At 42.5% G+C, this 27,783-nt stretch overlaps 1 long non-coding RNA gene across 1 annotated transcript; it reads left to right on the top strand.

Annotated features, from left to right (window-relative positions):
- The first annotated feature begins 120 nt into the window (after positions 1-120).
- LOC307039703 lies at positions 121-27,222 on the top strand. The gene is made up of 3 exons (XR_013808319.1): positions 121-1,358; positions 22,480-22,542; positions 25,257-27,222. It is a non-coding gene; the product is annotated as an uncharacterized lncRNA (long non-coding RNA).
- Positions 27,223-27,783: the final 561 nt, after the last annotated feature.

Genomic DNA, 27,783 nt, shown 5'->3' with positions numbered 1-27,783 from the left:
ATCCTACTCCAAGTTCATATTTTCCCTCTGTCTCCTCCCTCTGTATTCTCATAGTCCCTGTTGTAGTTGCTGCTATCGGCCACGGCTGGGCACTGTTGCCTAACTCTCCCCAAACTTCCCCTCTCTCTCCGTCAGCCCAGCCTGCCTCTCTCCTGCTTCAGCCAACCCGGGCTGTGCCGAGCTGCTCCCTGCGGGATCAGAGCGCTCCCCCGCCGGGACCCTTCTCTCACATCCCCCTGCTGGGACGCGGCTACATTTCCAGCCAAGCAGTGCCTGCCTTGGCTTTATTATGTGTGTCTGCGCCGCAGCCCCGCCAGCAGAGGCAGGCAGAGGAGGAGGAGGGAGACTGGTAGCCAGAGTCAGGACAAAGAAAAAGCAGGGAGACAGAGGCTAGCAAAGGGTTAGACTGGGAGAAATATTAGGCTGCTATTAATATCGCCGATAGGGCATTGGGAAATATTAACAAAAAGAAAGCGTGGGTTGTAAAAGCAGTATTCCCCTCGGGGTGGAGATGATGGGGAAGAGCGCTATGTCCATGCCACAAGACCACCACTACCTAGTGTAGAATAACGGGACGGAACACAGGACGCTGGTCAGTTCGAGTCGGTACGGCTTTCCTGGAGGAAAACCCAAATCAAAACAGGCTAAATAGTTTCGATAACTAAATAAAAAGCTACGACGAAGCCGCGAGGAGCACGAAGACAGAAGGCACGTTTCATTTTTGAGATAATTTCCCAGAACCTACTCGGGCGCCTCGCTTCACCTGGACCGTCACGTACCGCTGTGGCACCGCCACCACGCTCTCTGACGGTGCCGCTGTCACTTTACCCTTATACCGCGGGACTTGCTCAGGTGTTCGCCTCGCCTGTGGCTGGCTGCTCGCGCACAGGTAGTAGGTGCTCGAGAAGTCGGAGTGGGCTTCACCGGAGAAAGCTAATTGTGTGCGCAGGAAAGCAGAGAAACTGAGATTGTCGGCGTCCGGGCACGTTGTTACGAAGAAGAAGGGACTACTGACGGGAAGTTGTTCGCGTTTACGCTACAGGTTGCGTGAGCCCTCGCGACCACTCAGGAAGAATACGCAGCAGAGGAGCCGAGTCGCCTGCAATCCGCTGTGCTCCCGGTGTGTGCGGTTTGTTGTCGCTGGATTTACGGCCGTTTCTCAATCAGAGACTGAAGCTGCCGCATTGCAACAGGCGAAGAAGAAGAAGCAGCAGCGAAGTGGTAGAGGTGGAGGACCGTGTCCGCCTGCATGGTTAGCAGAAAACACGGAGCGGAACAAAACAATTAGAAAAATAAAATTTAAAAAGGAAGACCAGAGATGTCTAGACGAAAACAGGCCAAGCCGCGCTCCGTTAAAGGTAAGAAACTGTGTTTTTGTTCCTAATGTGAAAGGATAGCCTACTTCACTCAAGAGTAAGATAAGGAGACCAAAGCTATGACCAAGATTTCATGCCCAACTCTGGTGTTAGTTAGCTAATTTAATTTAATTATCCCCAAGGACTGCAAGCAGTCTTTCTGTGGTTTCACACAGAGGTTAATGTCTTACATTTAGAATGTGTGTGTTAGCTCACATTTAGCATGTTCAGTAATTGTTTGTTATTGGTAACGACATTGGTAAAATGTTTAACATGTAAGGGAGCGTATAGTTGACTGTAGCCTGGTAACAGTTTCGAAATGTAGCATCACATTTTATATAAGTTTGAAACATCTCCGGATTGTTTTCTCTGTCTGTCAGTCCACTGGGTTAATTGTTTTCAATTAGCTGCCATTCTGTCAGAACATGAAATATGATACACTGGTGTCTCGTTCCTGACAGCGTGGGTTGTGCTTTTCGGTCAACCTGTAATTCACTTTGTTAAGGAGTCCATGTAATCTGGATTATTCCCATGTTGGGATATGTTGCACTTGCTTTTAACAGTCCACTGCTGCTTTGTTGTGGTGTTTGGCTGGTTGACCCCAAATCAAATCACTTAGCCCCCATATCCGATGTCTCAGTTTATTTCACACAAACATAGAAATCAAACATTGATTTAATATGATCCACACTTTAATGGAATTGCGTTGCATTGCTTGACGTTAACTTCTTTATTTTTACAATATTGCTGTGAATATTTTCAATTTGTCAGCTTTTCAGGCCTCCCTTCACACTTAAAAAATGTCCTCCACGGTTGGGCACACAATGTAGACTAACTGGATTTCAAACATTGTTTTTCGTAAAGTTCACTGAAAGGCAACTTTATTGTATAACATCCACATTCTAAAAAGCGATTCTATTACTTTTTTTTCATAAGGAAGCCTCAAATTCCCCCATTACCATTTAATAGTATTCATTGCAGTGCATGGGTGAGTGGGCATCTTGCATGAGGGCATGTGGTGGCCTTGGCCTTCATGTCTCCTTTATGGGACCCAGATGGGCAACGGGACGGGCTGACCATGTGGTTGCCCCCCCTCCCCCTTTTCCTCCGCCATATAGGCTTTCCCTTTCTGTGACTATATCTGGGAAGCAAACTGATTTTTTGAAAGTGGTTCAGACTGGGTGTTAAGTTTGACTAACAGCTCCATTGTAGGGTTTCAGGTTCTGAAGTTAAGCCTGTTTTGGAAGTGTGTGCGATTGTGTTCTTTTTTAGATACGTTTATGTTTGTAATATCTATTACTTTGGGCTACTTGTTCAAGAAAACCAATCAGTGTTTTTACTTCAACCCACAGAAAGGGGTTGTGATTGAGAGTGATGCGGTAGTTTATAGATTCCACAGCCTCCTCAGGAATGTACTGTAAAGCTCGTTCATTGTTGTTGATATATCTTATAACACACATTTGACCATATGTAGTGATTAACAATTATTGATGCTTTAGATACACACTGTATGTGGACATTTGCTGTGCACTAGAAGTTAGTACTCCAAATTAGAGCCGCAAGTATTATGGAGAAAAGATTGACGCATAAATGTTCTGTGTGTTTTTGGGTTAGAATCTGACTATCTGACAACATCTGTTACCATCACCACAACTAGCATTAAAATTGAAAAATAAATACAAATGTTGATGGATGCACACAAACGGCCTTATAATGACATTTGACAACTATTTTGAGTTGAGTGCTGCTGGCATGTCTATTGATCACTTATTTAACCAATAGGACTATACAGATTTCTATCCCGTTGTTTATTGGTAATTTACTCTGTCTGTATTTCTCATTTCTGTTTGTGTCTGGGCAAAGGAAAAATAAATGCATTGCTGAAGTAATTAAAGGCCAATGATGTCATAAAATAAAATATAAAAATGACCATCCAGTTTAATCTGTAGAAATTAGGAAGAATAGGCACTTTAATAAAGATATAACTGGTGACTATTTCATAAATGACAGTCCTAATCAATCAATTCAGTAATTTGAACAATGATTCAACAGTGGTATTGTATATAGTTTAAGTCACACTTTATCAGTAGGCCTAAGATGTGGTTACATTTGGTGTTATTGCCCTCTTCTGTAACGTGGTCGATGCTCGATGTCAGTGAACACATCAGCTGCTGTGGACCAGTGAATCTGTCCTCTGCTGCTCTGCCATCGCACTGTCAGTGTGTGTTTTTATGTGCGTGTTTATACTTGCAACATCTAGATTCTTGTATTTGGGTTTGCATCATGGACAAGCACGCCTTGTGTGTGTCTGTGTGTGTGTCACTCAGGCAGCTTGGTCTCAGCAGCCTGGATAACGAGAGCTTAGCTTTAGTCAGGCAGCCAAGCGAAGCAGAGCGAAGCAAAGCTGAGGCGGACGACCACCACTCAGTGTGTTTGAGTGAGTGTGTGTGCAGTAAAGGTAACACAGCCCTTGTCGCCTAGCTTGCATAAGCACCATGTGTTTTGTGTATGTGTACTGATGCATCTGAGTGTGTACACGCGTATTGCTATCTCCCCTCCGCACCTTGCTCCACTGACAGCTTGGCAAGACCTGGCATTGGGGGGAAGATGGAGAAGAGAGGGATGGAGGCGAGATAGATAGAGATGGAGGAGGAAAGAGGGGGTTGAAGGGTAAAGTGGAGAGAGAGGAGAGATGTTTGGGGGCAGCACAGTGGCACACAGCAGGTGAGTGGGCATGGGGGGGCGGCGATGGGGGCCAGGAGGAGGTGAGGATCGCTGGGGGAATTATCTGTGTTTTCATGTTCTTCTGTCTTTCACCTGCTCACCCAACTCTGACTGGCTGGCTGGCTTACGGACTTACTGGCCAGCCAGGCATGCCAAAACAAAAACAAAGAAGCGCAAATCCCCACCTCCGCCATGTACTGCGGACTGAGTGGCCCTGCTCTGAAAAGGGTTGTTTTTATCCGGAAATGAAATTCATAGCTGAATGTTGATCTTTCATTGTAACTTTGACCCTTTCAAATGTATTGCCGACAATAGCAACACATGTTTTTAAGTTTTTTGCATTTGCAGAGTTTGAGATTTAAGGCATTGATTCATTAGGGTAACAAAACAACTAATGATATTAAATCAGATTCAATATTTAAGTTCTGTAATTGTTTTGAGTTGAGAACATTTAGGTATTTACTTTTAATGTACGCTGTGTAAAGCAGACCCCCCCAGTAAGTGAACGGTCGTTCACATTGTTGCAGTGACCAGACGCTGTGTCGTTAGGCCCCAAAAAACGTCTTCACATTTACTTCCAATGGAAGGAGACGTATGTAAATCAGCATATGTATTTTTTTATTTAACAAACTCTTAGAAAGTCCTTAAATATATCATTAGGATCTAAGAGTTATAAAATGCGCTGAAAGCCAAATCCAGTTGTCCAGTTATTTTACCTCTCTATTCATTTGATAGTGCCGAGACCGGTCGTGACCGACCAGATTGGAGGCGGGGCTTAAGGAAAAGGCAATGTTTTAGGCCCAGATCCGGGTATTATTATTCTCAAGCAACTTTCATAGGAACGGTTCCCGCCTCAAACACTGTATCCAGTTCTCTTAATACATCCATGGTGTAATCCATGCTGTGGAGCTACCAATTAGATTGTAGATTTCATATACATGCAACCTTAATCAAGACATTTCAAATAAAAAACATATTATGAAAAAGCTGGATTCTTTGAATCTACCCATAACAAGCGGCAGTATGTTTCCTGAATGCTCCTCCATGTTTCACCACTGCAGCTAAATTCCTCTGATGGATTTTCCTGACCAGCCTAGCCTATACAGTGATTAGGCCTTGTTAACAGTGGGGGGAGTTGACTAATTGCAGTCTGTTAATTGAACACGGACTAATGGCACGACGAAGGGCCATGAAACTAGCTGATGGGGTTAGAGGAAAAGGAGGGGTGAGTGGGAGAAAATAAATGAGAGCACGGCTTCTCTCTTATCAAAATATTATTTCAATGGATTAATCCCTTTTTTTAATGTGTGTCTTTAGCGAGGCGAGGCGGCAGAACTCTCCTTCTCTGTCTGCTCAGGCGGCCTCACTATCCTATCTCTTGCTCTCTCTCTCCGAGCTCTCAGCCCCTTGAGTCTCTCATGCATTATGTAGTGATGATTATTACTTAATTACACATTAATAAATCCGCTTCATTTGCAGGACATTAAACGGGAGTTGAGCGCATATGACAGGGAGATGGAGGAGAGCAGGCAAGATTGGAGAGGGGAGGGAATGGAGGGAGCACTTTACTTTCTAGTGTGTATTTGGTTTGTTTAGAGTGAGTGGAGTCAAATGAGTGGGAGCAGAGGGGAGGTTTGGTCCGGTCTGTGTTAAGTCAAGCTTTTCCGGGCTAATGGCATCATTTCCACTCATTCTCTTCCTCTCTCTGTCCTACCTAAATTCTTTGTTTCTTCCACATTTTCATAGTTTGAAAATGGTAACAGATTTTCCGATGAATTCTTTTGAACTTTTTGCTGTCACCCAGTGACCTCACCAACCAATCACTGGCTCAATCTTTACCTTTAATATTGCTGGATCTCTGACCAAATTGTGCCTGTACAAAAGTTAAAATACAAGGCACATAATTTTCAGTCATTCACCTCAAACCCCTTTTGCAGTTATTATCACATTGTATTGTATTTTTAAATGGCCAAATACATTTCAGTTGTTATACTTTTGCAACATGTTGTGTAGCACACGATTTCAAACTAATGAATGTGGTAAGTTTGGCTTGCTTTTTTTCATGAACAAGTTTGACAAAGAGTGATTTGAAGCATTACTTCTGGGAAATTAAATGTTTTCTACACAGGGCTGCAGCTATTTTTATAGATCTGACATTTATTTAATTTTACAATCAATTCTATGTTTGCTCTCCAGGAGATCAATAACATTTTAAAATATGTATACATATTTATACAGGGTCCAATTTAACGTCTTAAACCAACAGATGGTTAATTAGCTATTATTAAAGACAAGAAAACGCAGCAAATCCTCAGATTAGAGACACTTGAACCATAAAGGGTTTCCATTTTGGCACCAGAAAATGACTTAATGACTAATTATTGCAGATTCTGTGGATTGACCAATCAAATGATTGAATAATTGTTTCAGCTGCAAGTCTATGCCCTCTTACTTATTGAACAGTAGTTAGGGCTCCATTATAGTTCATGTAAGTATGTGGTTTTAAATGTATTAAGAGACTCTGGGATTGTAATTATTCATTGCCTGGAGTTAGTTATTGTCAATTAACTGTGCAAGACTTTAAAATTAACAACCGCCAACCCGCAAAATGTGGGTAAAAATTAATTGTGGTGGGAAGTGTCATGAAATTCCAAGCCAGTTTGGTGGTTGCCTAACCTAATTAGGATACAACTAGTTTAAGAAGGCAAAATAAAATGACCTCTGCAACAGGACAATGACTTCATATCTTTTTCTTCATATAATCGCTGTTCAAGCATGTATCATCATTCCAATATCAAACAGCAGCATGAGGACTGTACAGTTAATCTTTCTGTTTCTCACTCTCCTGTCTATTTTTCTCCTTCTCTCTGCTTCTCTTCCCCCATCTGGCTTTACCATTAGAGTAATTTAATGTCACCCTTTGGCGGAGCACAGAGACTTTCATAGGGCGACTGGCTCTTATAAAACTCAAAGACCCTACACATGTGGCTTGGATTACTTGAGGACAACAATATGTTGTTTTGTAGGTGCATCAGAGGCACCGCAAACGCCTTTTTGCTTTTATTTGCACCAACAAAAATGTGACCGCTTATCTCGTTTTTATTTGTGCAGTTACAAACCGTGTTAACAATAATGCAATCAGTGTGCGTACAGCCACATTGAGTTACTCCTGTATAAAAGCTTGTATTGGCTTTGCATTAAAGCCCGCTGAACCATTAAATGGCTTTCCGAGAGCTTTGTTTGAAATTCCATTGACTTCTCGACAGGGGGTGGGTTTGAGTTTTTTGTGGTTTCTTTTTTCTCAAATGGGACAAAACAAGCTAATGTATTTGGTGATCGGTGAAGCCCAGCAGTACCATGCATTGAATGTAATTGGGTTCATGTTGATCTTCACTCAATTAAAAACAAGTTACTACACAATTGAACACTCAGTGTAGAAAATAACTGAGTAGGTCCATTTGATTGAAGACATTCTGAGATGCAATACAACAAGCACAGGTGAGGTCTAAATAATATTGGCTACAAATTCAGTTTGGCTCATTTTGTTTCATTGTCCTGGTATACTTAATGTTTGCTCGCAGAATTGAGTCCTCATTTAAGTTTCACGTGAACTTTTCTTACTGTAGTGAAGTAAAAATGTCCTGTTTGGGAAAGGCCAATTGAATGTATACTATTTCTGTGGCTGGAGAAAACCCCTTGTGTAATTTGGGATAACGGTTCAAATGGTTAATGGACGTGACTTGATACGTTTCCTTCATCAGTGTTGAGCAGTGAAAATGAGGTTTTGTCTGAAATAATGGATGGAAGAAGGTCATATCATCTGGTAGGCTTGAACTCATCTGTGTGTCCAGAAAGGGTGAAGTCCCTCAGTGAGGTGTGCGTATGCCAGCGACGACTCCTTATCAGCGGCCAGCCTGGCGGGGTTGTGCATGTACATGTGTGTGTCAGAACAGGGGCGTCATGGGCCAGGACCGTGCCATTGTAGCGGCTTAGCTAGTCTCGTTTATCAGCTGCGAACTCACTGGACCTTAACACACACCCACCCCACTGGAGACACACAAACACACACACGAGCACAGTGTAGCTTGGCTCGGTGCATGTCCTCGGCTTTTAAGAGGAGAAAGATGATGCTTGTGTGACTATATACACACACACACACACACACACACACACACACACACACACACACACACACACACACACACACACACACACACACACACACACACTCTTAGTCAATCCAGACTTAGATTCCTTAGCCTAAATCCCCCCACCACTGGATAGTCTCAGGGGACCCCGGCCCTTCTAAGTTTCCTACAAGGCTGAGTATGTGTGTAAGCATCTCTTACTGAGAGATTATGCTTGTTTCTTTGTTAGACACAGACGTTATGCCTGCAGTGTATTTGTATATCTAGTTTGGACTGTTTGGTTAGATCTTATGTCCTGTGCCGTCTTTTGTCCTTGATGAAGCCTGAGTGGTGCGGGAATTGAGTCCTGAACCAATTCTGGTTCCATGAGTTTAGAGTTGACAATTTAAAAAAATACGTTTAAGGTTAGATGCCTAAAATAAGGTCTGTGCTTAACACAAAATGACTTGCACATTTTGTTCTATGACAAAAAAAGATGTCAGTAAACAACCCATTTGGGAATGTCCTTGGCTTCTATGAGTCTTGAAAATGATGATTGCTAAAAAGTGACTAAATGATACTACTGAAAAACATCACACCGAACACGAGCTTGTCTTTAGCGTAGCGGTGGTGATGCACAGCCATGTGACCACAATGTTGTTTATCAATAGCCATTAGATTTTCACTTCTGGCATTTACGCTTCAAAAATCATAAAAGTGGTGTTAACATTCTCCAATATTTCCAAATCCATTGGAAAAATCCCATTGCTTTTTGTCATGCGAGCCCTTGCGATGCTAACTTCCAGATCAGCCCACCATTAGATATCTAACTATGTTATCAATTAATATGGAAATTGTTCATACTTAGATTTATTATCATCATTATCCTTTTTTTCATGCTTCTCTAATGCTGAATGATCATTTCCCAAAAACTTGTAAGCACATCTTGACACAACCTTTAAGATGGTGCTTATGAAAAAACATTCATTTATTATTTCATTAATATTTATACAAAATACATTAGTTTATCTTTTTGGATGCGCAGGATTTGACTGAAACGATATGTGGATGTGTTCAACAGGCATCCAAATGATAAATGAGGTGAAACCGGTGGAATAATGGCAAATTATTTGAGACATAATTGCAGTTTTTCCTTACCTCATTCAGTCTCTCTTCCATCCTTCCCTTCCACAGCCTCATGCATTTCTCCCCTCCACTCCTTCCTCCCCCCTCCCGTCTCTAATAATTCCGCCCCCCTTCCTTTTCCGTCCTATTCTGTACATTAAACATTAGTGGTGGGGGCAATTAGCAGGGCCCCTCTGCACACCTGGCTGATGCATAATATATTTATCTGGCTACCCTCCCTCCCACTCTCTGGCACTCATACACACACATGCTGCTGTTGATGAAAGGGTGACTTTGGGAAATGTGTGTGTAGGCTATGAGGACTTATGGGGCATTATGCCTCCTTGTTTGACCCCCGCATAACCTCATCACTTTGAGCTTCTGGCCAGGCCGTAAGTCACTAGTCAGATTTCCGGACTCATTCATGATTGTGTCTTTTATTCCTTTTTATTTTGATACAAGTATCCAATCTATTCCTCCATTTTATTTGTCAAAGTGAGCCTCGTCCTTGGTCTTAAGAGCAGGGAAATAATCATTTATTTTTAGTGGTGTTATCCGCAGTTGATCCATAATTTGTACGCATCCTCCCATATGGTTCAGCATGCATATGTGTATCCTGTTTGTGCATGTGTGTATTTCGGGCGTATGTGTGTGATTTGTTGTAAATAACACCAAAGTGAAACATTGAATTTCCCCCCTGAGGGATAAATAGTCTTGTATGAACTGCAGATTTAATGCACAGCCATCATAGTTGTTATATAAAGTTCTATTTAAGAGCATAATCGGCAACCTATTTATAAACACACACACACACACACACACACACACACACACACACACACACACACACACACACACACACACACACACACACACACACACACACACACACACACACACACACACACACACACACACACACACACACACACACACACACACACACACACACACACACACTGGAGCCAGACTAATGTGCATTGTCCTCAGAGTGTGGACCCTTGAACAGAACAAGCTGCTTGTCTTGTGTTCCCTTTTTATTGGACACTCTGCCGGGTCTTTGTAGCGCGCTCCACTATAGACTTACCAATGCTTCTTTTTAGTGCTCGAGTCTTCAGTTGGTTTTTCTAACTCCTTTCCATTCACCTCCCAGTCAAAAGGCAAGGGCGCCCCGCTATGAGACAAGAATGGAGCAAGAGAAGTGTGAGAGCAAGAGAGCAGCAGCAAGAGAGAGGATCTCCAGGCTGAATTACAACAGAAAGGGAAAGAAAATGTTTATTAGCGGTACATGTTGTCCTTGTATTTAGTGACATCAAAAATCCTTGCAATTTATTGAATCTTACATAAATATTTTATTGTAATTGCAACTTAACCATTTTAGGTATTACTCACCAATTGGTAATGCTTTACTAAATGTTGCCTTTCCTCGGCCTACTGTCAAGATTAGGCAGTTTTAGCATATGCTTGCTAAAGTGAGGAGAGCAAATGACTCTCGGATAAGCTTAGAGAAAACCAGAGTGACTTTACTTGTTTTGTTCTGAAACAGCAGCAGAGCAGGAGGAGGCGGTGTCTCGCCCGCTCCCTAATAAAAGGTGTGTGTGTGTGTGTGTGTGTGTGTGTGTGTGTGTGTGTGTGTGTGTGTGTGTGTGTGTGTGTGTGTGTGTGTGTGTGTGTGTGTGTGTGTGTGTGTGTGTGTGTGTGTGTGTGTGTGTGTGTGTGTGTGTGTGTGTGTGTGTGTGTGTGTGTGTGTGTGTGTGTGTGTGTGTGTGTGTGTGTGTGTGTGTGTGTGTGTGTGTGTGTGTGTGTGTGTGAAAAATGCAGAAGTTCTGTCTGCCTTAGACTCAGAGTTGATAAGCAGTCGAGGGACCAGCATATCCTCCTCTCTCCTTTCCTCTCCTCTTTTTTCGACCCTTAAAAGCTAATAACGACATTGGTGAAAGTATTTAAATAATTGACTATCTGTAATAGCACTTAAGCCAGCATGCATGCTCTCTAAACCTCTATTTTAGAATGAACCTTGTTCATATAGGATGATTATCTCTTAGCAAACCCTTAAGATTTAGGGTTTCTTTGAGTATATTGATCATTTAGTTTTTGTGTATGATGAGTGTCTTTTGTACTTTCAAGCGTTTGGGTTAGACCTTTGTTAATTGGATAACTTTTTCAATGAAGTGGACTTGTTCAGTGCAGACTGCAGATATCTTTCTATTCCATCAAATAAAATATATTGTTTGCATGATTTATGTAAAGGTGTGCTTTAATAATTCATACATGAACGTCTTAACATAATATAAATGTTAAACAGGGAAAAAATCAATTTTGATAAATGATGGCTACGTTTTGCGTTTGAAATAAGATGCCTGATTATACATCTACTCAAACAAACAAACAAACATCCAGCCACGCTCGGAGCGCACACGCACCGTTTGTATATTTTTCTTGTTGCTCCCAGAAGGAGCGTGACGAGCAAGTTAATCTATCCGCCAGCGATGCGGCGTGACACAAAGCTGTTTATTTCCCTTTTTCCTCTCCGTGTCACCGTCTCTCTCTCTTCCTCTCTCCTGTAAAGCCTAATCAAGTTTGTATCAAGCTAAATAATGCCTTAGCGTGAAATTGGTGTCTTCAGTCAAAAAGCACTCCCCAGCCTGTACTACAAGAGAAGGCAATTATGTTCCCCTCCCACCCCTCATCCCCCACCCACCAGTCCTCTGTGTGTGTGTGTGTGTGTGTGTGTGTGTGTGTGTGTGTGTGTGTGTGTGTGTGTGTGTGTGTGTGTGTGTGTGTGTGTGTGTGTGTGTGTGTGTGTGTGTGTGTGTGTGTGTGTGTGTGTGTGTGTGTGTGTGTGTGTGTGTGTGTGTGTGTGTGTGTGTGTGTGTGTGTGTGTGTGTGTGTGTGTGTGTGTGTGTGTGTGTGTGTGTGTGTGTGTGTGTGTGTGTGTGTGTGTGTGTGTGTGTGTGTGTGCGTGCGTGCGTGCATTATACCTCATCATTTCTCTGAGATGTTCTTGAAAACATTTGAGTTCATTTGTGAACTTGGTGCCTTTGTTTGACGTGTGTGTGGGGGAACTTCTAGTTCAGTTATTTCTGGAACCTTCCCCAGAGTCGAAGTTCTCCAGAGGAATGCTCTCCCTCTCCTCCTCCTGCCCTCTCTTTCTCTCTGTGTCCTACACCTCATCCCTCTCTCCTCGCTGCCCTCCTTCACCTCTCCACTTTCATGCTCACCTCTCTCCCGCCGTTCCCTCTCTTCTGATTTCTGTTTCCTTCTTTGATCCACTCTTTACATGTTCCAATTTGTTCCCCCTTTTCTCCTCACTTTTCTCTCCCCTCTCTACGTCTCTCCTGCTATTGATTCCTCTTCCCGCCACACTCTCTGACAGACAGAAAAACAAACGTCAGATCAGAGAGGCTCTTTAATCTCAAGCTGTGTTGCTTGGCCCTGAACATCAAATCGACACAGCTTGTGTGGATGTAAACACGAGTGTTCATCTCTCTCTGTAAATGTGTTGTGTGTTAATAAGCAACTATTGCTTGAAAATGAGTAAGCGTGTGTTGGTTTCCTGTTTTTATAAACAGAATTGGCCATGCATGTGCACTTTGAGGATCCTCTGCACAGGTTGAAGGGAAATGCTGGACGCATGGCCAATTGAGTTGTCGTTTTTTTTTTTAAAAGATGCGTTTTGGGATGTTTGATAGCAACTCTGATGGACAGCATAGCATGGTATAACAACACACTGACCTCATAAGAGACAAGAGAGAAGATGTGAGGAGCGACATGGGTGCAGAGATGAGGATATTTGGGAGGGGAAAGTTAGAAAAAAACACAATTAGATTGTAGAAACATGTTTGGATCTAAAGAGAAAAGGATGAGTGAGGAAGAGTAGAAAAGAGAGATGGTGGAAGAGAGGAAGATAGAGAGGGCGATGAAGCTTGTCCGCCAGGCTTTGTTTGGTTGTTGTTCTTTCTCTCTGCCATCCATCTAAGCCCTCTGCTACCTCCGTCCCTTTACACACACACACACACACACACACACACACACACACACACACACACACACACACACACACACACACACACACACACACACACACACACACACACACACACACACACACACACACACACACACAAACTCGCAGTGTCCCAAACCCCAGACTGGCCTGGTGTTTCTGGCCAGTGGCTCAGTGCTCGGCGTGTGTGTGTTTATGTATTTTAAGGCTGTTTTGTTCAGAATGCAGGCAGGCAGAGAGAGCGGTTTTACTGCTGATAAAAGTATTTGGTTAATCAGCTTCTGTCCCTGTCCCCTGGCTAGAAGTGTGTGTGTGTGTGTGTGTGTGTGTGTGTGTGTGTGTGTGTGTGTGTGTGTGTGTGTGTGTGTGTGTGTGTGTGTGTGTGTGTGTGTGTGTGTGTGTGTGTGTGTGTGTGTGTGTGTGTGTGTGTGTGTGTGTGTGTGTGTGTGTGTGTGTGTGTGTGTGTGTGTGTGTGTGTGTGTGTGTGTGTGTGTGTGTGTGTGTGTGTGTGTGTGTGTGTGTGTGTGTGTCACAGGCCATTGAAGTTAGGGGGGCTCCCGGGGGGCAGGCTGGGGATGGAGATTGGCATCAGCCCTCGGCCAGTAGCGTCACAAAGTCGTTCCTGAGGGACAGGAAGGGCAGCCAATGAGAGAGTCCCTCTGGAAGTATAGGGAGAAATCATGTTGGGGAGGGGAAACGGGGGCTAGGAAGTGGGTTCGAGTGGGGAAGTAAGAGGGGGAGAGACAGAAAGGGAAGAGGGAGAAAGGGAAAAAGTGTCTAGGCTGAGAGACAGACATAAAGAGGGAAAGAGAGAGGGAGAGTTGGATGACAATTACCCTCTTGACTTCTGTCCAGCACCAATTGTCAATCAGTCGGCCCCTCCGGGAACAGAACCAGTGTATCATTGGCTACAGTGACCCACATCCCGCCTCTATGGGCCGCCTGGCCAATGCGTGATTGGCCACAGTGACCCGTTCGTCAAAGAGATCTGGGAATATCAGAGCCTTGGGAATAAATGGCCCTGATAGCGTGCGTACATGTGTTGTTTAGGAGGAAAAAAGACAAAGGCTGTAAGTGCTTCCATGGGACAGAAGAGAAGGAGAGACAAAGATAGGAGGGGAGCAAACCTGGAGGAGTGGGGGAATGCAGAGGAAGTGGGCAGGTGATAGAAAAAAGAAGGGAAGAAAATTATTTAAAATGGGTGATGGAGAAGAATGGAGAAGAAAGCGAGGGAGGGAGCAGTGGTCAGTGGGGAAACACATAAATGGAGGGAGAGACACTAGGGAGGAAAGATGACAGGATATGGGCAATGAACAAGGGAAGACAGAATAGGTAAAGGAGGGAGCGAGGAAGGCAAAAACAGATGTTGTAAAAAAAGAGATGGAGAAAGGAGACAGCAGAGTGAGATGTACTGCTTGTGTGTGAGTGCATGTGTATAATTAATAACAACCGCGTACATATTTGTATATGGTGCCATCATGATGCTCTCCTGTTACTTCTCCTCTCCGATAAACTCTAGAAATTGGAGCATGCCAAACAGCCGTAGCTCACTTTTGAGATTCTGTCTGCCAAAATCAGTGCAGTTAACACATACATGCCAACCTTTCCAAATCCAAAGAGGTCGGTTTGCGCGGCAAATGTGCACGCCCAAATGAGGTCATCAGAAGAAATGGAACCCCAATAATTACATGTATAAACCATGTATTTAAAATATATTGCATAATTGTATGCATTTTTCACAAAAAGTGGTAGTTTGGTAAACAGTCACATCAACGACATGTTTGGTCTGTAAAATGTCAGAAAAGTAAAAGAATTGGAGATAAATATCCCAAAGTCTCCTCATTTTATAATATGTTTATAGTGTTTCTGGTCCTCTTTCATTTGAGACAGTGTAGATGAAGGATGTGTAAGAATGTAGGAAAGCCAGAACTCTTGTTTGAACACTGGATAAAGCCAGGTTCATATTCTCGTTTCATGTTGTTGATATATTAGAATCAAAGGTTTTCACAGAAGGATATCTCTTTGTGTCGCCCCATAAATCAGAAATTACTGCCATGAAAAGTAATTTCCTGCATGTTTTTACTAATAAAGTGTGATATAAATAGTCTACAGGCTTTCTGATTGTTGTATTTTGCTAAACGAAGACATTAAGTTCATGTTTGGTCTGTAAAATGAACAAAAAGACCAAACACTGGATGTCTTTCAGTCGCCAACATGTGTTTTTGAGACACTAATATTAACGGGGAAACTCTGCAGGACTCAAATGCTTCGTCTCTGTCCCCTTAAACTCATTTTGGAGCGATTACCCATGAGCACCGGGGGTAACGCTGCCCTTCCTCTGCACGTTTTTTCACTTTCAGAAACACAGAGGACTGTTTGTATGATGGGATCACAGATATGCTGCAAACGGTTTCCGCTAAAAGTCGAGTCCAGTGTCCAGTGTCGAGTCCAGTGTCGTGTCCAGTGTCAAGGGGCATTTTTATTTTTTATAATTTGGGAACATTGAAATTCGGTAGGGAAAGCCAGCTAAATCGGCAGGCGATAGAAATATGTCAAAAGCGGTAGACTACTGCCCAAACATGTAATTAATTGCCTCCAGTCTTAAACCACTGTATACATATTTGCTTTGCATTTTTTAAATAAGGCCCCAGCCACACAAGGACGATAACGCAAATGGAATCATTATCAAAAAAGTATTCCGTTCACACGCAACAGGCACCAGAAACGTGTCCGTTCGCACGAGATCGCTCGAAAGCGCTGGAGTACATATGCCAGGCCTGTAAGTGGCGCTGTACTCCAGCCACAAAAGCAGCGAAGAAGACTTCCGTGCATTGTTGCCATGGTTGCCCTTCTGTTTATTCTCCGCTGTGGACACTCTGGCTTTTTTCTCCCTCCCTGAGGCAAGCGTTTGCCCCTGCTGTAATTCTCTCCGCTAGTCCACCAGCAGATGAAAAACACCCACCTCTCCGCCGCTTCCAAGGGACGAGGGGACCGTGCGGGCAGAGTTTCAGTATGTTTTCGCCGGTCAACATGTCCGTTAAAGTTGAAATCTTCCAGACAAAATTTGAAAAGTGCCGGTCAGAGGTCTTCTTTGTTATTTATTGAGCTTTAAAACAAATGAATAACAACTAGGGGTGCACCGAATGGGAAATTCTTGGCCGAAACTGATACCGAAAATAGGAAACAGTTGGCCGAAAACCGAATGCCGAAAGGCCGAAAATGATTAATAGAAATATATATATATATATATATATATATATATATATATATATATATATATATATATATATATATATATATATATATATATAATGTATACATTTTTTACCAATGTTGTTCAGCTACCTGATTATGGAAAAAGACATGATTATGGCTAAACTTTACTTAACTTAACTTAAATAATAATCACTATTATGGCTCCATAAAACATTTGTTCAGCACTTTTGAATGCATACAGTACATTAATTCCAAGTCAAGTGCATTTTCTTTTCTCTGTAGGATAACTACAACAAGGTGCATTCAGAGCAAAGCCACGGTGCTTTAAAACTACATAAACATCTAGGCCAGTAGGCCTACAACAAAGTAGTGTAAATAAAGACTGTAACAGCCAGGCCTTCAACAACAACAAATGCACCTATAAGTTTGGTAACCTAACGTGTTGTTGTGATGACGTAATCAAAACGCGGCGACAAGCACGGCGCGCGACCATGCTTGCGGCTACAGCCAACATGTCTGCCGCTTGGAGATATTTCAAAATATCTGAGAAAGAGGCGCGGATTGCGATTGGTTGTTGGTCGAGTTTCAGCCCCCCCACGCCGCCGTGTGTAGGGGCCGTAATTGTGTGTGTTTCTCCGCTCACTGTTCCGTCACAGCGGGTGGAGTTGCAGGATTCCTGCTTCACACACGTTGCATACCGCCATTTTATTGTCATTTTCGGACACCTTAAAATACTGCTAGACTGGTGAAGCCATTTTGGCGAGCTTGTTTTGCCGCACACAGAGAAAAGTCACACGTATTTTTCGTGATAATTTTACGTCATGCGATCGGCTCTCGCGATCGGCATTTTTAGAGAGCACCGATCGATTGGCAGACAGTAAGTATCGGCCGATATTGATCAACAGAGAATGAGTATCGGCCGATATCCCTATTATACAGATATAATTCTCATCTTATTCCTTGGCTGAATGGCTACAGGTGTTCCTTCACCTGAAAGAGTAGGAACTCACATATTCTACAAGTGGTTGTGGAAGATGACTTTTTTTAGCTCTAATATCAAATATATAATTTCCAATTGCTGTTATTGTTTTCGTTGAAGCTTGCACTGATACTGGGATATTATGCATTGCAGATTCTCATACTGGGACCTACTTTGCGTATGCATGTTAAATGTGTGGTGTGTGTTTTGTGAATGAGGATACCCTGGTATAATTGCATTCCTGTCTACTAAACCGTGGCAGAACATTGCAATGCAGACAGGAGTGTTGCTTTGCAATTTGGCATAACGTTTTGTTTGTGTGTTTATTATGTGTTTCTGCATCTGATTATTTATTGAAATGTCGTTTTGTCTGCAGGTTTGGTTGACACAGTTTATTGTATTTTGCCTTAGCTTTGTGTTCTAATGTCATCAGACATACTAAAACAAGTAATTCAGTTTGTATCCATGCCAATAATGTGCAACAAAACTTAGAGGGAATTGACTTTGTTGTCAAATGAGCTAAGATTGTATATCCACACAGTACAGAGCCAGTGGTCTAATCAGAAAAATTAGTGAAAACACCTGCGTTTGGACCAATCACAGGTGTGGCCAATTATAAGTAATTAATTGTTCACGCACCGGCCACACTCTGTAAGCTGCTGATACCTTGAAAGCTTTGTTTGAGCAGCTTGATACAATAAAATATAAAAATTATAAAACTGTCATTAGCGCATGTATGTTATGTTAATGCTGGGAAGTTAAATGAAGTTGTGCCAGTTTGCATGTTAGAAACTACAGGCCGGAGTGTGAAAGAAAGGGACTTTTACTGTAGGTAAAAAAGAGATTGAGCAACACACACTTGTGGAAAGACATTGATACTAGGACTGCACAACTAATTTAATTATCGAAATCGTGCTATCAAAGCAAGCACAATATTTGGTAAAGGCCCTATACAATACATACAAATATGTATTGTATAGTCTGCAGACAGAAAAATATTAGTTTGGTACAATGAATTCAGTCTTTTTAACGTTTTGATATATTTTTCAAAAATAAAGTGAATAATGTTTAGTTCCCTCTAATATTACAAATCATGCCACAATTTCAATATCAGTCAATATGATCATAATTAGTAATTGCTTTCAAAAACGGTGCATCCTAATTGATACCTGAATGCGGTATTGTTCCTAACAGACGCACATACTTCAGGTCTCTCTCTAAACGTAATCCACACACACTTTTTTACAACACATTTAATTGAACTCTCCCCCCATTTTTCTGATCCAGTATGTGCAAGCATGTTGAACCATTCCCACACAGCCACACACATACACCCCCTGGTGTGTGTAGGGTTCACAGTAACGGTGTGTGTGTCTCTGAGGGGGGACAGAGGGAGGATAAGGGAATCTAAATAAAGCTATGTTACTTGGCTAATGAAACACAATGTATTCCCTGCTGTCTCATCAGGAAAATGGGCTTTTATAAGAGGCAGAGATACCACCAGTACATCTAGGTCTTTCTATAACATCCCAAACTCTCGCCTTTTTATTTGTCGGAGAGAAAATACGGAGAATCCCTGTCGCAAAAAGACTGGGGAAGCCGTTTCAAGCCAGTGTGGAGTCACTAGGGAACACTGCTTGTCAGAAAATGAAACCTTTGATTCAGATCTCTGTCCATAAGTGAAAGTGATAGTGCCCTCGTTTGATGGAGGTTCCAGAAGATTCTTCCTCCTTCCTTTAAGTCAGTGGGGCTCCATAATATCGTTAGGGAGGAAGAACAGATGCTAGTGCTCTGAAACAGGTGCTGTGGCATTAATGGATGCTTATAAAATACATTATACACCGTATGTCTTAATATAGTGCATTAATGACGTATTTCTGGAGGCTGACCCGGAAGTTAGCATCGCAAAGGCTCCCTCGAAAGCAAACAATGGGATTTTTTCATTTGATTTTAGAATATTGCAGGGAATAAGATCTTTGGCAAACACATTTATGGTACTTATGTGATAGTTAAAACTCCACATATTGACACAACTTCTATGATTTTTGAGGCAATAATGCATCAGATGTGTAAAGCTAACGTACAGTAAGGCTAAGCACATGGCCCATTGCATGGCAACGCGTAACCATTACTAACATTAACTTGTTAGCACTTAGCAACCCCCGTTGTTGAGACACAGAAGCTTCTGTCATTCTCTGGTGGAGTATTTACTAAGGCATTTTAAGTTGTAGAAAAATATGTGAACATCTCTAACCAGAACATTTACTTCAGGCAACTTATTTAAACATGTTCGAATAAACGTTGATTCAGACATTGGAACCCTTAAGTGCTACCTCAAATCTATGTTTTAGGATTAATTCTTGCACCTCTCTCAAGCTGGGTAATATAAGTTGTTTTTGAAGGAAAGCCCCTTTTTAACAACTTCAAGGAAGTACTGTGTTTATCTTCTGGTTCTGTCTTCCCATACCTTCTCTCATGTGTTTCTGTCTGCTGTGTTTGGCAGACATGTTAGTCATGGTGGGAGGTCTCAATCGGCGCTGGGTTCTGAAGGACGCACAGCCTTCAAGTCAAAATCCTGGGTGGGTCGGTCTCCAGTGCATATGTCCGTGTGCTGTGTGTGTGTTTATCCTGGGGTCCATTAAAAGCACACTATGGTCTACATCTGGCCCCTCAGAACCAGCCACGGTCCCAGACTCTCAAAGGGAGATTTCAGACCTGATCCAAGTGCTGAACCGGGTTTGTTTCTTTCATTTTGAGAAGGGGAAGTCAGGCCTTCTCAATTTTGGGTCAATGCAACATGGTGAAAGTAAAAGACTATTGTTTTGGGATGGGCTTATCGATCTGCGTTTCTTGACCCACAGAAGCTTTTTCACTTCACCAAAATCTGAAAAGGATAAAAATTGACAGTGACTCAGAATCTAATTTCTGGCTATTAGTGTGGTACTGTAGGACTGCAATGTCTTGGGGCACCTGTGCGTGTGTGGGTGTGTGTTTTATCTTCTTTACTATTGCCTCCAAGTTATGGGAAGCAAAACTTGTTTGTTGTATGTTTTTGTGGTCTAGAATTACAAATCAGCTGACTTTGTAGTACATTTTAAGATTTTCTTACATTTTTTTGTGGAAGACATGCTCTGTAATGATTGTATTTGTTATATTCATCCCAGCTCTTGGTTACAGTGGGTCCATCAATATTGTAACATGTTATGTCATAATTGTGGTAATACGCCTAATTTGTCCCTGTAATAAAAAGCAAATACACCACAGGGGGAAGGTAGACATTTAAAATTAATTATCTCTTTTTGTAGGACTTCTCCGCAGTAAACAAAAAGACGGTTTTAAAAATGTATACAATTTGTTATGTATTAGAACTATATTTGTTTTGATGGTATCTGAGTTTTAATAAATGGAATCATAATGAATGTCTACAATATTAAATTCATTTTGACTAGGCGAAGTGACTAGCAGCCTACAGAAATTTCACCGCGCATTATTGGAACATGTTCACCTACATCGTGAAATGCTTCATTTGAATTTCACAAAGAAGTATTTCTGCATGTTTGTTACATATTTTCAGCAGGTTGGGCTTCATTATATTTAGGGAGAAAATGCTTTGTTAACTAGGTTGTAATAACATCATGATCAGCCATGTGTGTTTAGGTGTGTGAATACTGTATGGCTGTGTATAATGGAAAACCCAGTCTGGTGTTAACTCTGGCCAGTAAAGATGAAGTCACTCCACTACGTTGTTACTTTCTATTCAACAGTTGCATGTAAAAGTGTCAATGCTTGTTCCTTTCACAATATGGCCCGCGATGGATCACTCAAAGGAAAGGGTCCAACTGTAGTCTTTTGTTGTACAGTTCAACCTTTTAAAGAGACCTGCATTTGCAAATACATATTGGCAGGAAGTTTCAATATCTGTCGTCCAACTGAACTTGTCTTGTTGGTTCACTAATGATTTTTAAATGTTCTAATGGTCTACATTTCTACCTACGGAACTTGAACATCAATATTTTTAGCAACCAAATATTCGGCCTTATATTTGGCCTGCAAATACTCAATGTATTCAACTGTTAATTTGAAGCCATGGGGTTGAACTGAGTAGGAACATCTCAACCTTTTGTTTTTCTTGTCAAAGGAACACTTCACTAATTTATAACTTCTTGTTTTCATTTGAGCCTTTGGCTTAGCTAAACTGTGAGGATAGGGTGGGTCAAGTGGGAGCTGATGAGGAAATGGAGTAAGGAATCTGAGGAGAGGTATATTAAGAGTTGCAGAGCTGGGAGGGGGGTCACTGGGGAGTACAGGAGGAAAACCAGGGTTTGAGAGATCAGAGACAGAGGTGAATAAGTGAGAAGTAAGGAATTGGGCCGTGGGAAGGGGGGTGCAGGAAACCCCATTGTGTGGAGGCTCCAGCCATTTCCTGTTTGTGTGCCATCTGTACTTCCCTCCTTCCTGTTGTACCCAGGAAGTCAGTGTCACATTCCAGCTCTGATCAGCTCTGTGTCAAAGAGATCTTAGCACATTGTCATCGTCAATACCTGCATCTTTGTAGCTTCCTGGGTCTATTTTTAGGGATGGTACGCACTTGCAAAAGTAGACACATGAAGACTAAATAACCATCCAATAAAACTGCTTATGGTGGGATCATAGTTTCTAAAGATGTTCAATCCAAAATTGGGGAGGAACATCCAGAAAACCAAGTAACACTTTTTTTCTTTCTGGAAACCATTAGTGGAAAACGAATTGGAGTTATTTTAAACAAACATGTCGTCCAGTTTAACCCTTCAGACTTATCAAGTGTCAAAGTGTGGGTCACCTTACCATGCTTGTCATGTTATGCTTTCTTTCATGGCTCTTGCACTACACACTACAGTACAGTCTGACATTTAAGTTTTACATGCCAAGCATACATTTTAATGTGTCTTTCCTTTACTTTCCCCTCAGCGGTAGAAGAAGGGGAGTCCTCAGAGTGTGGAGGGACCTGGGATGAATCAACTGTCCAAACAGGTTTGTACACGCACGCACGCACACACACGCACATCATCAAGTTCTAGAAAGCTTCCAGATACACACAAGAGGCTTAAGTCTATATGGTTCTCTCACACAGAGACGCACACCATTTGTAATATGAATTCCACATGGTTTATAATGGGATGCTCAGAGGGATATCAAGGATAAAAAATGAAGTGAAAATAGAGCAGTAAGGGTGGAGGGATTGGTAAAAGTATTAGGAGAAAGGAAAAACCATATAAGTGAGTAAAGAGCAGATTTGAAGAGAAAAGGAAGAAATGAGAGGGAGATGTGAAAAGAGACAGAGCACTCATTGGTCTCAGGAGTCGGACTGAATGGAAAGAGACACGACAAAGGGGATATGTAGAGGGAAAGATGGGTGGAGGGGGGGGACAAGAGAGAGATTTGTGTGCTTTTCCACTACTCTCTGTGGTCTAGTGATATCCTGGGAGGAAGTCAGAAAGATGGTAGGGCTTTTCTTTTTGTTCTTTTCTTGAGTTTTGCTGTTTCTCCAAACCAACTGCTGTATTTCTCTATCCACTCTCTCCCTCCCCACTTCTATTCGCTCTTGTTTCCACCATGTGATGGAAATTTGAAATCAATTCTAACTCAACCTTTTTTGGAAAGGAGCAACTGAACCAGCTGTGCTCTGAAGTTCATGCATGTGTCTCAAGATTGATGGCAGATATATGGATTAATTGGATGAGTTTTATTTATTGTATTTTTACTGAAAATAACAAGTCCAAACTGGCTACCGAGGACATATGAGAGTAAGCTTTGAGTGACCATCATGGTTTACGCAATATGTGTTCATTAAAGCATACATCTTTTACAACAACACAAAGAAAAGTGTAACCTGACCACTCAGAACTTTAGAATTTTATGGCAGTCTAACTTTGAAGTGATTTGTGCCTTTTTGATATAGTCGAAATTCAGCAGATAAAAAGCTTACAGAGGATCTATTTTAAGATGATTTAATCCTTCCTGGTTCAGCTCTAATTTACTTGGAACTGATAAGTATTGATTAACCTACAGATTACTTTCTTAAAATAATCGTTTGGTCTTTATAAGCAAACAGTAAAAATGGTTTTGGTTTTGAGTCCCTTGTGAGATATTCAAATGTTGGCATAAGCACCCGCCTCCTCACAAGTGCATCTACATCGAGTGACTTCTAAAGGCAGGGAAACACCAAGCTGACACCAAAGAACTGTCACAGACAGACCCTACTGTTGTGTCGCCTCGTGTCTCCTGCGTCTTGGCCATATGTCGCACTGAAACACACCGCAAAGACTTCAGCCGACGGCCAAGTAGCACGTACAAACTGCGTATGCAGTAACTCTCCTTACCAGCAGGCGGCGGTAGTGTGTATTCGTCATTCAAAAGAGGCAACAACCGGAAGACAGATTGCGTGATAACCGAGAGAAGAAGAACAGACTGCGTGATATAAACAAACAACAAATAGCGTGTGCGTTCCATTTTCACTCTACAGCGAGAAGCTCATGGGGCTTTCCCGAACCTGTGTCGAGAGCTGGAGTTAAATGAAATCTCAGATTTGCCTTCTTAATCGTTTGTTTGGGTCCCTCACTTCCGTTTTGCTTCTCATGCACTGATTCGCTAGCTGAACAGCCAATCAGAGTGATTTATTTGACCTACAGCCTTTGGCCGATTGCCTACCGATTTGACATGTAGAATCAGTAGGTTGTTGACCAAAAAGGTGTCGGCATGGCCGAAAAGACTCAACGAAAAGAAACGACACGGGCGTGGCTGATGGGCAGCGGGCACTAGTTCGCTGACGTTGTCCGTGTCATCAGGAGTGACAGTCCGCACACACACAAGACCACAATTATGGCAGAAGAAAAACATATATAATTTCCCCCCCGAGTGGGAGGATGATTATTTTTGTATCTATTCCAATTCAAAGTTCATCTGTCTCATCTGCAATGCGAGCGTGGCTTTATCGAAGAAGGGTCATTTAGGAGCGGCATTTCAAAACCGTGCACAAATGCTACGAGACGGAATTCCCTCCTAATTCTGCCCTACGTTCCCAAAAGCGGAGGGACCTGAAAGGACACTTTTTTATTGCGCTTTGGCAGCAGATTCCTGTGTAGCTTCAGATCTGAGTTGTCTAGTAAGCCTAATTATACTTTTGTTACAACACTATTTTTATATAATGGTAAAGAAAGGGTTAAGTGTCTTTTATTTTTTCCCTGTGTCATATGTGGCAGCACTGTTTGATGTTTCTTGAAAACATTACCCACTGTAGTATGTGACGACGACGTGTGAATAAACTCCAACTCTGTAACAACAACACTGTTGTGTAACTTCAGATAAATACTTGTATGTGTGTGGATTAGAAAGAGGTAAGATAAAGGATCTGCATTATTTTATGAAGTATTAATCGAACAAAGGTCAGTTTTATACAAGTAGAAGTGTATTTACTTGGTAGTAGGTTGTCAGTAATGGCTACGCCTCTCTATTTGGACTGGTAGATCTCGGCAGACTGGCAACTTTAAAAGTAGCTCTCGGTTCAAAAAAGGTTGGGCACCCCTGTTCTACTGGTATCAAATCACAAAGCATAACGAGGCTATTTACGTTGTTCTCACCGTTGTCCTTCACACAGTTATGATCACGTTTTACAAACCATGGCAAAAACACTTTGCCTAGCGTAGTTGTTTGCCAGCTGTAGCCACTTTTTCTGCTCTGGTTTGCAGCCTATCAGAGAACAGTTAAACACTTCCTCTGACTGGATCCCTACAGGGACACAAGATACTGCTGAATGTGGTAAATATGCAGTTATCTCTCTCTCTCTACCTCTGCTGCCCTGTCTCTCGTTCAGCTCTACGGGGATAGAAGGAGGGGAAAGTATGACCCTAGGGGTGTCTATGACGTCCTAAATCCTCCCATCCTCACCCCCCTTCCTCCTCAGACCTGTACTAACACTCCTCCAGGGGTGGTGTGTGTGTGTGTGTGTGTGTGTGTGTGTGTGTGTGTGTGTGTGTGTGTGTGTGTGTGTGTGTGTGTGTGTGTGTGTGTGTGTGTGTGTGTGTGTGTGTGTGTGTGTGTGTGTGTGTGTGTGTGTGTGTGTGTGTGTGTGTGTGTGTGTGTGTGTGTGTGTGTGTGTGTGTGTGTGTGTGTGTGTGTGTGTGTGTGTGTGTGTGTGTGTGTGTGTGTGTGTGTGTGGGGGTGCTGACTGAGGTCCTGGGTGGCTCGCTAGAACTGCTGTGTGTGTCAGTTCCTGCAGGAAGCTAGAGTCCCATGACACACACATGCACACACACACCTATCTCACACTCTTCCTACCATACAAAAACACGCTGTCCCATATTCCCTTACTCAGCCACTCTTTCAATTTGAATCCTACCATCAATTCCCTCTCCATCCATCTCTTCTCCTTTCTTTCTCTGTCTCTTTCTGCCTCTCTGTTTCCTTCTATCTCATTGTCTGTCCCTATCTCTGTCTCTCTTCTTCTGTCTCATACCTTTTTTTTCCTACTCTTTATCCGTGCTCCCCTTAGAGTTTGTGGGAGTGTGAGAAAAGGAGTGAGAATTGCTGCCTATCCCTAATTCAAGCAGACCTTGTTTCCTTTACTCCCAGGGAGATGGTGTCCACAAGGACAGAGTGGGAGACTAAAACAGAGAAGGGAGAAAAATAGTGTCCCATACTTTTGTTAAATTCACAAACTTCCAGCCCTCCTTTTTCTTTTCTCTACTTTTTTTTCTGTCTCTCTTTTACTTTCTCTGGAAAATGTGTGTTGAGTTTGGACAGACCCACGGGAGGGAAGGCAGAGGGAGGTGGGAGGGTGACTCAAAGGGGAATATTATCGAGCCAACCTACTCTTCCCCCTTCCCTACATCGCCTCCTTTCCTCCCTCCTGCCCCAGAGAGGAGCCCTCGGAGGTCGAAGGTGCCCCAACACACTCTGTCTCTCTTTTCCCTTTTGCCCAACCACCCGTCTGTGGGACAGAAAAACAACTTGTCCCCTAGCTTCCTCCCCTTTTTTCCGTCTCTTGTTCCCTTGCTCCCCTGGTGTGCTGGGAGAATAAAAAAAGGATGAAGTTGCCAAGGACAGAGAAAGGGAACGGTTGAGAAAAAGTTGGAAATTGCAGGTAGCAGCAGGGTTGCCAGAGTTCAGGCTTTAAAGTATGTTCATTGTCATAAAGGAGAATAAACCCGGCAGCAGACACATGTCTAAACAGACAAGAGTACACTTCAGAGTCGTGTGTGTGTTTGTGTTCGCCTTGAAATCCTACTCTCTTTCTCAACTTTTGTTTTTCTCAACTCTTGTCTTCTATGGACTACATGTACACACTCTTGCTTTTTCTCTTGGACAACACAAACACACCGAGACACATACAGAAAGAGCCAGTGAGTCATCATGGAAAAGGTTTGTCAGGTCCCCAAGCTGAAACTGAGACCTTACTGCGTTATTGTTCTTCACAGCTTAAGTTGTGTGTGTGTGTGTGTGTGTGTGTGTGTGTGTGTGTGTGTGTGTGTGTGTGTGTGTGTGTGTGTGTGTGTGTGTGTGTGTGTGTGTGTGTGTGTGTGTGTGTGTGTGTGTGTGTGTGTGTGTGTGTGTGTGTGTGTGTGTGTGTGTGTGTGTGTGTGTGTGTGTGTGTGTGTGTGTGTGTGTGTGTGTGTGTGTGTGTGTGTGTGTGTGTGTGTGTGTGTGGGGGGGGGGGGGGGGGGTGGTAGTGTGTGTGGGGACGCAGCCATCACTGGCTGGCCAGAAACATGTCCCCACCTAGCAGATGATAGAAGAGTGTATTTGTGTGTGTCAGATAAGAGGTGGATACATTCCGTTTACAGGCTATTTTCCTTAACAAATGTAAATGTTTTGTCTTCTCATAGATCCAAACAACAACAAATATGTACATTGCATTTTCACAGTTCTAGGTATGGCCTTGAATAGTTGACTATTCAATCTTAGGAGCCTGATTCCACTACCAATCTCAAAATGTGTTTATAAATAAACTCAGCCTATTAACAATATTGTTGATAAAAATGTGACCATGGGGTTTTCAATCAATCACAATAGTGAATTGAAAGACCATCGTAGCAACCTCTTGACGATAGCTGTTATTTTTTGAATGATAAATGAGAACAACAAGATAAGAGCCGTTTCTCAATGTCGAGTACACCTGCTGCAGAGCCACTATTTCAAGTATGCTACGTCATCGAGTGCCGCCGAAGGACTCTTCCAATGTCCAGCATACTTGGAATTCTACAGAGGCCGGCATAC

This window comes from Notothenia rossii (genome assembly GCF_949606895.1).
Source record: "Notothenia rossii genome assembly, chromosome: 5".
NCBI lineage: Eukaryota > Metazoa > Chordata > Actinopteri > Perciformes > Nototheniidae > Notothenia > Notothenia rossii.
The sequence above is the reverse complement of the archived record's forward strand: the minus strand, read 5'-3'. Positions and strand labels throughout refer to the sequence as shown.